The following is a 10,074-nucleotide window of genomic DNA, read 5'->3' as shown; positions in this document are numbered from 1 at the left end:
AAACCTAGGAACATCCATAATATCTCAAAAAATAGTCTAAGGTCAATTATAAGTATATTGACCTCCAACTATAAGAAGAGAAAACGCCTTGTCGTTTCACAAAGGCTAATAGGATGACATTTTGAAATATGTGCCCAGCAATATTGGGTCTAAAGGAATGGTGAGGAGAGGAGGGAAGGGCAGTCAGTGGCAATGGAAGTTCCATGTCACCAGAAGAGCAAAGAAAAGAAGCCCAGTCACTGGTCATTGCGTTTCTGCTCCATCCTTCTCTTTCCCTGCCCCACACCCAGCTTGGCCAGTCTTCCTAGTTTTAAAGTGAACAATGACCCATCAGGCAAGCCTGCTCTTGCAGGGAGAGACGAAAAGAGAATCAGGGGCCCTTGACAGAGCCTGGAGTCTCATCAAGCACAGGAGGGGGAAGTGAGGCCTGGGTGATGCAGAGGACACCAGCGGGTTTCTGGAAAAATGCAGATGGGTTTTTATGTCTGATATGGGAACAAGGCTGAAAATTACAAACAGATTTCAGAAAGCCACGTGCCACTTTATAGGGAAGGGCTTCGAACAGAGTTCAAAGAGGAATAGTCTTTCTCTGAGCTGGATATCCTCGTTCAGGGTAGGGAGTGGGGGCTGGAGAAGCCATCTAGACATGCCTCCACCTACCCCTGCCCCTCTCCTGGCAGACAGGACCCTGTGCCTTCCTGGGTGTTTCAAGTTTCTGAAATGAGAATTTCTCAAAGAGGAATATCTATTCTTTCCTATAATAAACCACTTGTTTTTCAATGGTAAGTCCCAAAAAATTATCTTTGATTTCACTCATTTATTTGATGCTACAGATTGAGCCCATATGAGCTCTGTTTTTTCCTTTAGCTATACATAGTAACACATTTATCTATGATTCTATTCAATCATATCCTCCACACTTAAAAACAAGGTTTGCAGTTTCTTAATGGAATATGCCAGGACAGAATACCTCCAGCCCCACAGTAGCATGCTCTGCCTGAGAAGGGTAGAGGGGAAATTTCTAGAGCTGTTTCTGTTCACGGAAATGGATGAGAGAAGTGCTGCCCTCCCCACCCACCTGCATAGAAGACACTATGTGAATCTGCCAGCCTCTACCCCAATTAGCCACAATTAATTGGATCAACAATGGACAAGCGTTGTCATGGGCTGTTGCCTGGGTTGTGCTCTGCACAAGGAGAGGAGTGGGTAGGTGCAAGAGAAGCCTAGGTTGTGAGCACTGGCTCAGGGCTGCATCTGCCTGGTGAAAGGGTACCCTTTTCAAGTAACACAAATGCACCCTGTGGGCTACTGGCTACCTGGGTAAATGCTTGACCCAGCTGGGTCACTTAAATTCTCTCTCTTAGGCATGTCAGATTCCTGGGCTTTAAAACTAGGAAGCCTGTCCAAATTGGGTCTGGGGCAGGGAAAGAGAAGGACAGAGCAGACACAAAATGAAGATGTAGAGAACCAGACAGAGCCCCCAGAGAGTGGAGACACAAGCAGCTAGGATGACCCTTAAGCTGTGATTCTGGGTCCCGAAGAGTCCTGACTTGGGTTCTGTGACACACACCACAGCTATCTACCCCAGATTCCTCTCCCCAGCTTGGATTTAAGTGCATTTCTGGTGGTTGCAAAGAAGGATGCTTCCTTGAGGCTTTGTGAAAAGCTACTTTCCAGGCATCTTTGAGATGGACTGCCTGCATCCTGTGCCTGGTCAGTATAACCCCACTGATGGGGCCCCCTGACTTATGGAGGGTTCACCAGTATACTCAGCTGTTTCTTCAAGGAGACTTTACACTGGTTAACCATTTGACAAGATGGCTCTTAACCAGTTGTTTGGCTAGTAGAAAATATTTGTTCAAAACTACCTAGGGTTTGATCATTCCCCAGTTAAATTTTCAAAGGCATTGAAAGTGTCAAAATGAAATATGTTGTTTACAAGGTATCAGATATCTGTATAACTTTTGTTTTTGTTTTATATGTACGCAATCTTTGTTACACAAGTAATTCATGACTTCTGTGCATCAATTTAAAAATAGAAACATTAAAAATTCCTCCATAATTCCACCACCTAGAAGCAATCACTGCTAACACATTGCAGTTTCTCATTCCAAGGTATTTTTCACTTGTCTAAGTATCTAGATTTTAACCACCTTTCTGTTACAAGAATTGTCTTCTCGGAGAGCCTGCCTGCCTTGATGTGCCATTTTCATGGATAACAGTTTTTAAGGTGAGGCTAAAAGAGCTTAGGGGGAAAAATAATAACTACAGTAGCCTATTTGAGCCACCATCAGGCACAGATGACAGACTCTATCATTTAGTTCTGGGAGTTGCCAGACTTTTGTCTAAACCAATCCAATTGCCAAATTATCCCCCTTAGAGTATTAAAGTGCTGCCTGCAAAGGAAAACATGGAATTAATAGCTGTCCCTTTCAAGAGCTGTTCCTGCCTGCTTTAAGAAAAATAGCAACAATCACTACCTCAAGACATAAAATAAAAGTCAGCCCCCAGCCTGTAAAACTTGAACCCAACAGACAGGCCTCAGAAAGGTTGTGATATTAACTAGCCTGGGAAGGTGCACAGAAGTAAATGGGGAGATGCTGCCTTCAGAACTCTCTGAAATTCAATATCCAGAGACTCAGATTGAGTTAGTTGGCCTTAAATAACAAGGAAGTTGCAGTCTAAACTCTAGCTTTGCACGTCATGATGCAAAGAGCATTCTGTGGGAATGAACATGCCATGGGGAAAACAGTGAATATCAGGGAGGGCTTTTGCTGTTTAAAAAAAACAAAAACAAAAACAAAAACAAACAAACAGGCCAGGTGCAGTGGCTCACGCCTGTAATCCCAGCACTTTGGGAGGCAGAGGCTGGTGGATCACAAGGTCAGGAGATCAAGACCATCCTGGCTAACATGGTGAAACCCCGTCTCTACTAAATGTACAAAAAATTAGCCTGGCATGATGGCAGGTGCCTGTAGTCCCAGCTACTTGGGAGGCTGAGGCCGGAGAATGGTGTGAACCCGGGAGACGGAGCTTGCGCCGAGATTGCACCACTGCACTCCAGCCTGGGCGACAGAGCGAGACTCTGTCTCAAAAACACAAACAAACATTGAGGAGGTGGTGGCATGGAATAGAACCAGAAGAAGGAGCAATCTTGTGGGGCAATCCAACGTGGACAATGTCAGTGAAGGGCTCACTTCTTCACTTCCTACCTTTCGAGATTTTATAACATGGTTATTTATAATGTTTCACCTCAGCCATCTCTCATCTACATTTTCCCGTCCTTCTTTCACTCCACCCTCATCTCTAGCTGGGTCTCTCCGTTCCGAGGCTGGGTCTCAGCAAATAAAAATGTATGTCTGTGGAATCAACCTAAATGCTCATTAATGTCAGACTGGATAAAGAAAATGTGGTACATATACACCATGGGGTACTATGCAGTCATAAAAAAGAATGACATCATGCCCTTTGCAGGGACATGGATAGAGCTGGAGGCCACTATCCTAAGCAAACTAACACAGGAACAGAAAACCAAGTACCATGTGTGGTCACTTATCAGTGAGAGCTAAACAATGAGAACACATGGATACTAGGAGGGGAACAACAGATACTGGGGCCTACCTGAGGATAGAGCGTGGGAGGAGGGAGACGCTCAGAAAAAACACCTATCGGATACTATGCATATTACAAAATTATCTTTACACCAAACCCCCATGACATGCAGTTTATCTATATAACAAACCTGCACATGTACCCCTGAACCTAAAAGTTAAAAAAGACGTTTGCCTGGGTGGGGACTCCTTCTGTCCCCAGTCCTGCTTTTGCTGTACGGAAACCCACTGGCCCCTGCTGGTCCCACCCATACTATATCCTCATCCTCCCTCCTAAAGGGTCCCCTTGGGTCAGGGATGGTGTTGTGTGGTGAAGCGGGTGCATGTATCATAAGATGTGGCTGGAAGCAGGTGTGCAATTCCGGTTCACACACCCTCTCCCCAACTCTCATTTACCATTTCCCTCAAAGGATAGCACAGCACCAATGTCCCATGGCCCTGGATGCCTTCGTCTAGGGATATCTTTTATCTCTTCCACTGAGGATGTCTGCGATGGGAACAGTAAGGTTTTGGAGCTATAGGCTTTATTCCCAGTTCAAACTCAAATGATACAAAGGCCAAAAATGTGCCGCCAGCTGCACAATGTGAACTCCTGAGGCTGCAAGCCACCCCAGCACCTCCTGGCTCTCATCCCTACCAAAGCATTTCTGGACTTAAATGCTAGATACCTTCTGTTTTAAAAGACTTGCATGTGTGTGATTCAGGCCATTTATTGGGCATGTAGTTTCTCAAAATCTACTCCCAGTTCCCCGAACAAGCTATGCCTTTGGATAACCTGGCATCTCTCATCTCCGCATCCTTGCCCCAGATCAGCTACACCTCAGCCTTCACTTTTCAAAGCCCTGCAAGCCATGTGTGTTACACAGAGCTGGTACTCAAAAACAGCATGATGAACTTGTCACTGCTTTTAACTTTCTCTTCCCAACTCGTGTGTGTGTGTTTAGTGATGTTTTCAACTAGTAGAGCTTCAAAAAATGTACAAACTGAATTAAATGTAGGAGAAAAGCCCCAAAACCGAATGTTTTACTTTTAAAATGAAAGAAAAGCAGTCACACAATCTTGGCTGATACACAATATTACAAGAGAGAAAACAAAATGCCCCTCTGTTGAGAAGATGTTCTGCTGTTTCTAGGCAGGATTCATTAAGGTCCATTTCTTCTAGTCAATGATTTCCATCAGAGTGTTTTTAGTTTTCCTTTTTTTTTTGGTAGGAAACTTGGTAAAGAATGAATACTCAAAGAAGCCAAGAAAGTGTTATTGATGAGTGGAATAAGAATCTCCCGGCATGGGGCCAAGGCATGTGTATTTTGAAAAAGGTCTCAAAACACACACCAGTTTGAGAGCCGCCATTACAGTCTGTCAATACCAGGCCATCTGGGCCGCAATGCCCTTGGCCCCAGGGGCAAGTGTGGGTCTTGGGAAGCTTATTCATTCCTCTCCCATTTTTTTCCAGTTCTTGCTTCAATACCACACTCCTCCTGAGGCAGGAAGATTTCATTCAAGTTAGTGCAGTAGAAGAAGCCTAGATTTTGGAGTCTGGTTTGAATCCCAACTCTGCCACCCACCAGCTGTGTGACATTTAAAACTTAACCTGTCTGAATCTGGATCTGTTGGGATTCCTTGATAGTAAGCAACAGAATTCAGCTCTGAGAAAATGAAGTTAAAAAGAGAAATTATTGAAGCCATAAGGTGGCTCACAGAATCAGAGCAATGCTGAAGGAGCAAGGCAGGCAGCTCTGGGATCCAAGATGCGGGAGCTAAGTGGGGGTATTGCATTATTGGCCCCATTCTTCATCTCTCCCCACATCTGTGCCCTTTGCAGGTCACTTTGCAGCACCCACCCATCGTGAGTGGGGTGAATTGCCCCAACCCATGACTGTAGACTCAGGATGTAAACCCTAACCCCACTAACTGCCCCACAACAATAAACATCATGACTCAAATCTTTGACTCAAGATCTGCTTTTAGGGGAATCCAACCCAAGACACCTCAGGGCACAAGCCAAAGTCACGTTTTTCAAAATATTCAAGTTAATTAACTCAGAGCTCTATGTTGCTCATAGTGAAAAGGGCCTTCTCTCTCTCCTGACTCCTCCCATAATGAGCCCAAGCATACCCGAAGCCCGTTTTGTTTGCGTTGGAACTTATGTAGTAAAGTCCAGGTAACTGGGTCACCTCTCAGGGTGCATTGTGGAAAGCGGGCAAAGAATTTGACTCTTTACTTTCCAAATGTCTAAACTATGTGAATTTTTTCCACCTGAGTGCTCCCAAATCCCTCTGCCCCTGACCTCAGGTGAAGGAGGGGGTTTTCATCCTTTCCTGAGCTCAAGGCAAGACAGCATATGAACACCTGGATAGAGGGTCTTCAGCTGGAAGAGGACAAGCCAGAGAAGATGAGGCTTAGCATAAATTGATACCCAAGTGCCTCCTTATAAAACTAAACCCTTTCTGGCCAGGCGCAGTGGCTCACGCCTGTAATCCCAACACTTTGGGAGGCTGAGGCAGGCGAATCACAAGGTCAGGAGATCGAGACCATCCTGGCTAACACGGTGAAACCCTGTCTCTACTAAAAATACAAAAAATTAGCCGGGCGTGGTGGCGGGCACCTGTATAGTCTGAGCTACTCGGGAGGCTGAGGCAAGAAAATGGGGTGAACCTGGAGGTGGAGCTTGCAGTGAGCCGAGATCACACCACTGCACTCCAGCCTGGGTGACAGAGCGAGACTCCATCTCAAACAAACAAACAAACAAACAAAGTAAACCCTTTCTATAATCTACCAAACATGGATCTGAACGTGGAAGCCTCAGTCCTTCTTATTAGTTAAAGCACCGTCCTGTCCTTCATCTGCCCTGCCAGTGAACAAGGTCATTTCCACGAAGGGATTTCATTAACTAAACTCGCCATCACAGAATCCAGTTTTGAGTGCATCGAGAAGCTGCTTCTTGCAAGAACTTTGCTCTCTCATCCCATCTTCCTCCTACCACCACCTCTCTCTGAGGGCTCAGAAAACTTCTTGAAACAGTTTTAACAGCAATTACAAATTTCTGACCAAAAGCTCTCTAGCTTTCATGTAAGCTTACCTTTTTCTTGGGTCTTTCTCCATAGACAGGGAGCATGGCTGGCGGGCACTAACCCTGATATCTTGTCTCAGTCTTGACTGTCACCTTCCTCCCCTAGAGGCAGACGGAAGCCAAAGAGGGAAAAATACCTGGGCCAGGTGAGTCAGCAGGTGTATCCTACAGAGTCACTTTGCAGAACCCCCATGAAAACCAGCTGGATGGAAGGAAATGTAGTGCCAGGGTCGATGGACCTTGAACCATTAATTAAGCTTTGCCTTTTCCACCTAGGATTCATAGAGTTTAATTACATTTACTTTCAAAGTTAAAAAGTTTACCTAACAATATATCTGCAGTCAATAACAAGGGCACATTCTTGATTTGCTGATTAATTACTCCTGGAGAGACACACAGAAATGCACAAAAATCACTTGAGGTCATTTTCTTGAGAATAGTGTTGTTTTCAATTTCTTGCTATCCTAAACAATACTACTATCAATATCCTTGTAGAGAAATCTTTACCTGCTTCATTCGTTATCTCCATAGAATAAAGTCAGAAAAATAGAATTTCTGGATTAAAGATTAAGGGAGGTACATTTTTAAGACTTTTTTTTTTTGAGACAGGATCTTACTCTGTTGCCCAGGCTGGAGTGCAGTGACACAATCATAGCTCATTGCAGCCTCAAACTTCTGGGCTCAAGTGATTCCACCTCAGCCTCCCAAGTAGTGGAGGCCACAGGCATTTACCACAATGCCCAGCTAATTAAAAAAAAATTTTTTGTGGAAACGGGGTCTCACTATGTTGCCCAGGCTGGTCTCAAACTCCTGGCCCCAAACCATCCTTCCACCTTGGCCTCCTAAAATGCTGGAATTGCAAGCATGAGCCACTCTGCCCAGCCTCAAGGCTTTTTAATATGTATTGGCAAATCAAGCTCCAGAGAATCTGTATTCATTTCTTTACAATTAAAAAAGTTTACATATAAAACCTTTATAAACCTGAAGACCCATGTGGCTTTGTCTTAAAAAGGAGTCACTTTCAAGAAACATAATTCAAATGTCAAAAGTAATTTAGGGGCCAGGTGCTGTGATTCATGCCTGTAATCTCAGCATTTTGGGAGGCCGAGGCAGGAAGATCGCTTGAGCCCAGGAACTCAAGACCAGCCTGGGCAACATGGCAAGACTTCATTTCTTGTTTTTGTTTTTGTTTTGTTTTGTTTCTAAAAATTAAAAAAACATAGCTGGGCGTGATGGTGGGCACCTGTATTTCCAACTATTAGGGAAGCCAAAGCTGAAAGACTGCTTGAGTCTGGAAAGTCCAGGCTGCAGTGAGCCATAATCACACTAGCGCACTCCAGCCTAGGTGACAGAGAGAGGCCCTGTCCCAAAAAAGTAAAAATAAAAATAAAAATAAAATTGGGGTCAAGTGCAGTGACTCGAGACTGTAGTCTCAGCTACTCAGGAGCCTGAAGTGGGAGGATCGCTTGAGCCTGAGAGTTTGAGGCTGCAGTGAGCTATGATTATTCTGTTGCACTCCGGCTTGGGTGACAGATTGAGACCCTGTCTCTAAAAAATAAATAAGTAAATAAATAAATAATAAAAATAATTTAAAAGAAATCATCTGAAAATCAAATTTACCTGACAAACCCTGAGTTCTCTGTCCCCTTTATACACACACTGACACATATTCTGAGTAGTGCAGTGGGAGAGGGGATCCTAAATGTGGTTCCATCTGGCAATCTCAGGCTGACCCAACAATTCAACCCTCGCTTTTAGGGAGTATCTTTGAGAGATGTTATTCTGAGACGGTGTTAACCCACTCCAATTTCCTGGATTTATACTAGCGGAGTGGCTGCCATGGAATGGGATTCGTGGGGGGAATAATAAAAAACATTCAGATTTAATGTTGTCGAAATATTATACCTGTTAAATTTTTATTATTTGTGTCTCTTGAGTGGACTCAAACATATAATCTTCTGGCCCTGTATCAAAATATCCTTACCTCATCCACTTTCCTCACATCCAGTTGTTTGTAGATAGCGCCTCCCCTGAGGCTCTGCAGCGACTCCAGCCTGCATGGATTTTCTTTCCTCCCCTTTGCCTCTTCCCCCCCCTCAGCACTTTATCATGTAGTTCAGCTAAGCCTCTCTCACCCACAAAGACTTCAGAGAGAAGATCCTTTCAGAGACAAGGAGAAGAGACTTTGGGCTTGCAATTAGAGAAATCTCTTTGACTAGAAGGGGAAATCCGTTAATAATTTTCACCTAAGTCATCTCCATTTCCCCAGTTCTTGCCAGCTTTGTGAGCTCACGTGGGGATGTAAGTTGCCTCCGAGTACATAATGCAAAGTCTCCAGCCCCTCTCAAAATCCCACTCAGCCCACCCAGTTTCTCTGGGTTCACACCCAGTTCAGCCTATGAACTCCAGCGGAAGTATGGCTCCTGCCCGCCTCATTAAAGGGAATGTCCCTCTGCTGCCCTCCTGTAGCAGATGTGAGAGTGACGACCTGCCCAGAATCTCCTCTGCTCACCTGCAGATGCAGTTCCAGGCACCATGACACCTCCCACCCAAGGCCTGAAGCTCTCTTCTTTTCAGCCTTGGGCTTTCTGCACCACACCGGCACACAACTCAAAAGTGAGGGAAATTCTGGCCCTCAGGGAATCTGTCCATCAGTGGGAGGTAGGAATCGATGGCTGAATGTCCAGCCTCCCTGTGCTGTGGTAAACAACCATGAGGCATGTTCTACACAGTCTGCAGGTCAACTGGAGTGAGCCACAGTGGCACCCTGCTTGTTAGCACATCGTGTATGGGCCCTTCTCCCTTCCCTGCCTCAGTTCCTCTCCAGCTGTGTGTGCTTCCCAGGATCCGCTCCCAATAAACTACCTGCACTCAGGTCTTTGTCTGGGAGTCTCACTGGGGGAAACCCAAACTAAGACAACTCCCCATGGCACTCTGTTGCACTGTTTTCTAAGCACCCACTGTCTCCCTGGGGACCACATGTCCATCCCCAGAAAAAGCTCCTACTCTGCTGAGGGTGGTCAGGACTTGGAGTTACTACAACGACATCTGTGGGTTGCCAAATCTGTGTGGAAGCAACCATGCCTTAACTCATCTCAGAGGATTCCATGAAAGCACCCGCGGGCAGATGGTCCCAGGGGTCTGTTTGCCCCCATTGAGTAGGGCAGACATGGTCCATGAGCGAAGAAGCCTCTAGCTGAAGTTGGTAAGTATGCATTATCCCAAAGAACGTGTCCAGGGCATACAACTGGCCACCCCATCATCTCCCCCGCTCAAGCAACACAGCGTCTTTTGCCTCCGTATCTGGAGGTTGCCCTGAGCATGTAGAACACCTGCCCAATCGCAGCCCCTCCCCAGGAGAAAAGCAAACAGCTGGCTCTCTTGCCTTTGATC

This window comes from Nomascus leucogenys, chromosome 13, assembly GCF_006542625.1.
Source record: "Nomascus leucogenys isolate Asia chromosome 13, Asia_NLE_v1, whole genome shotgun sequence".
NCBI classification, from domain to species: Eukaryota; Metazoa; Chordata; class Mammalia; order Primates; family Hylobatidae; genus Nomascus; species Nomascus leucogenys.
The sequence above is the reverse complement of the archived record's forward strand: the minus strand, read 5'-3'. Positions refer to the sequence as shown.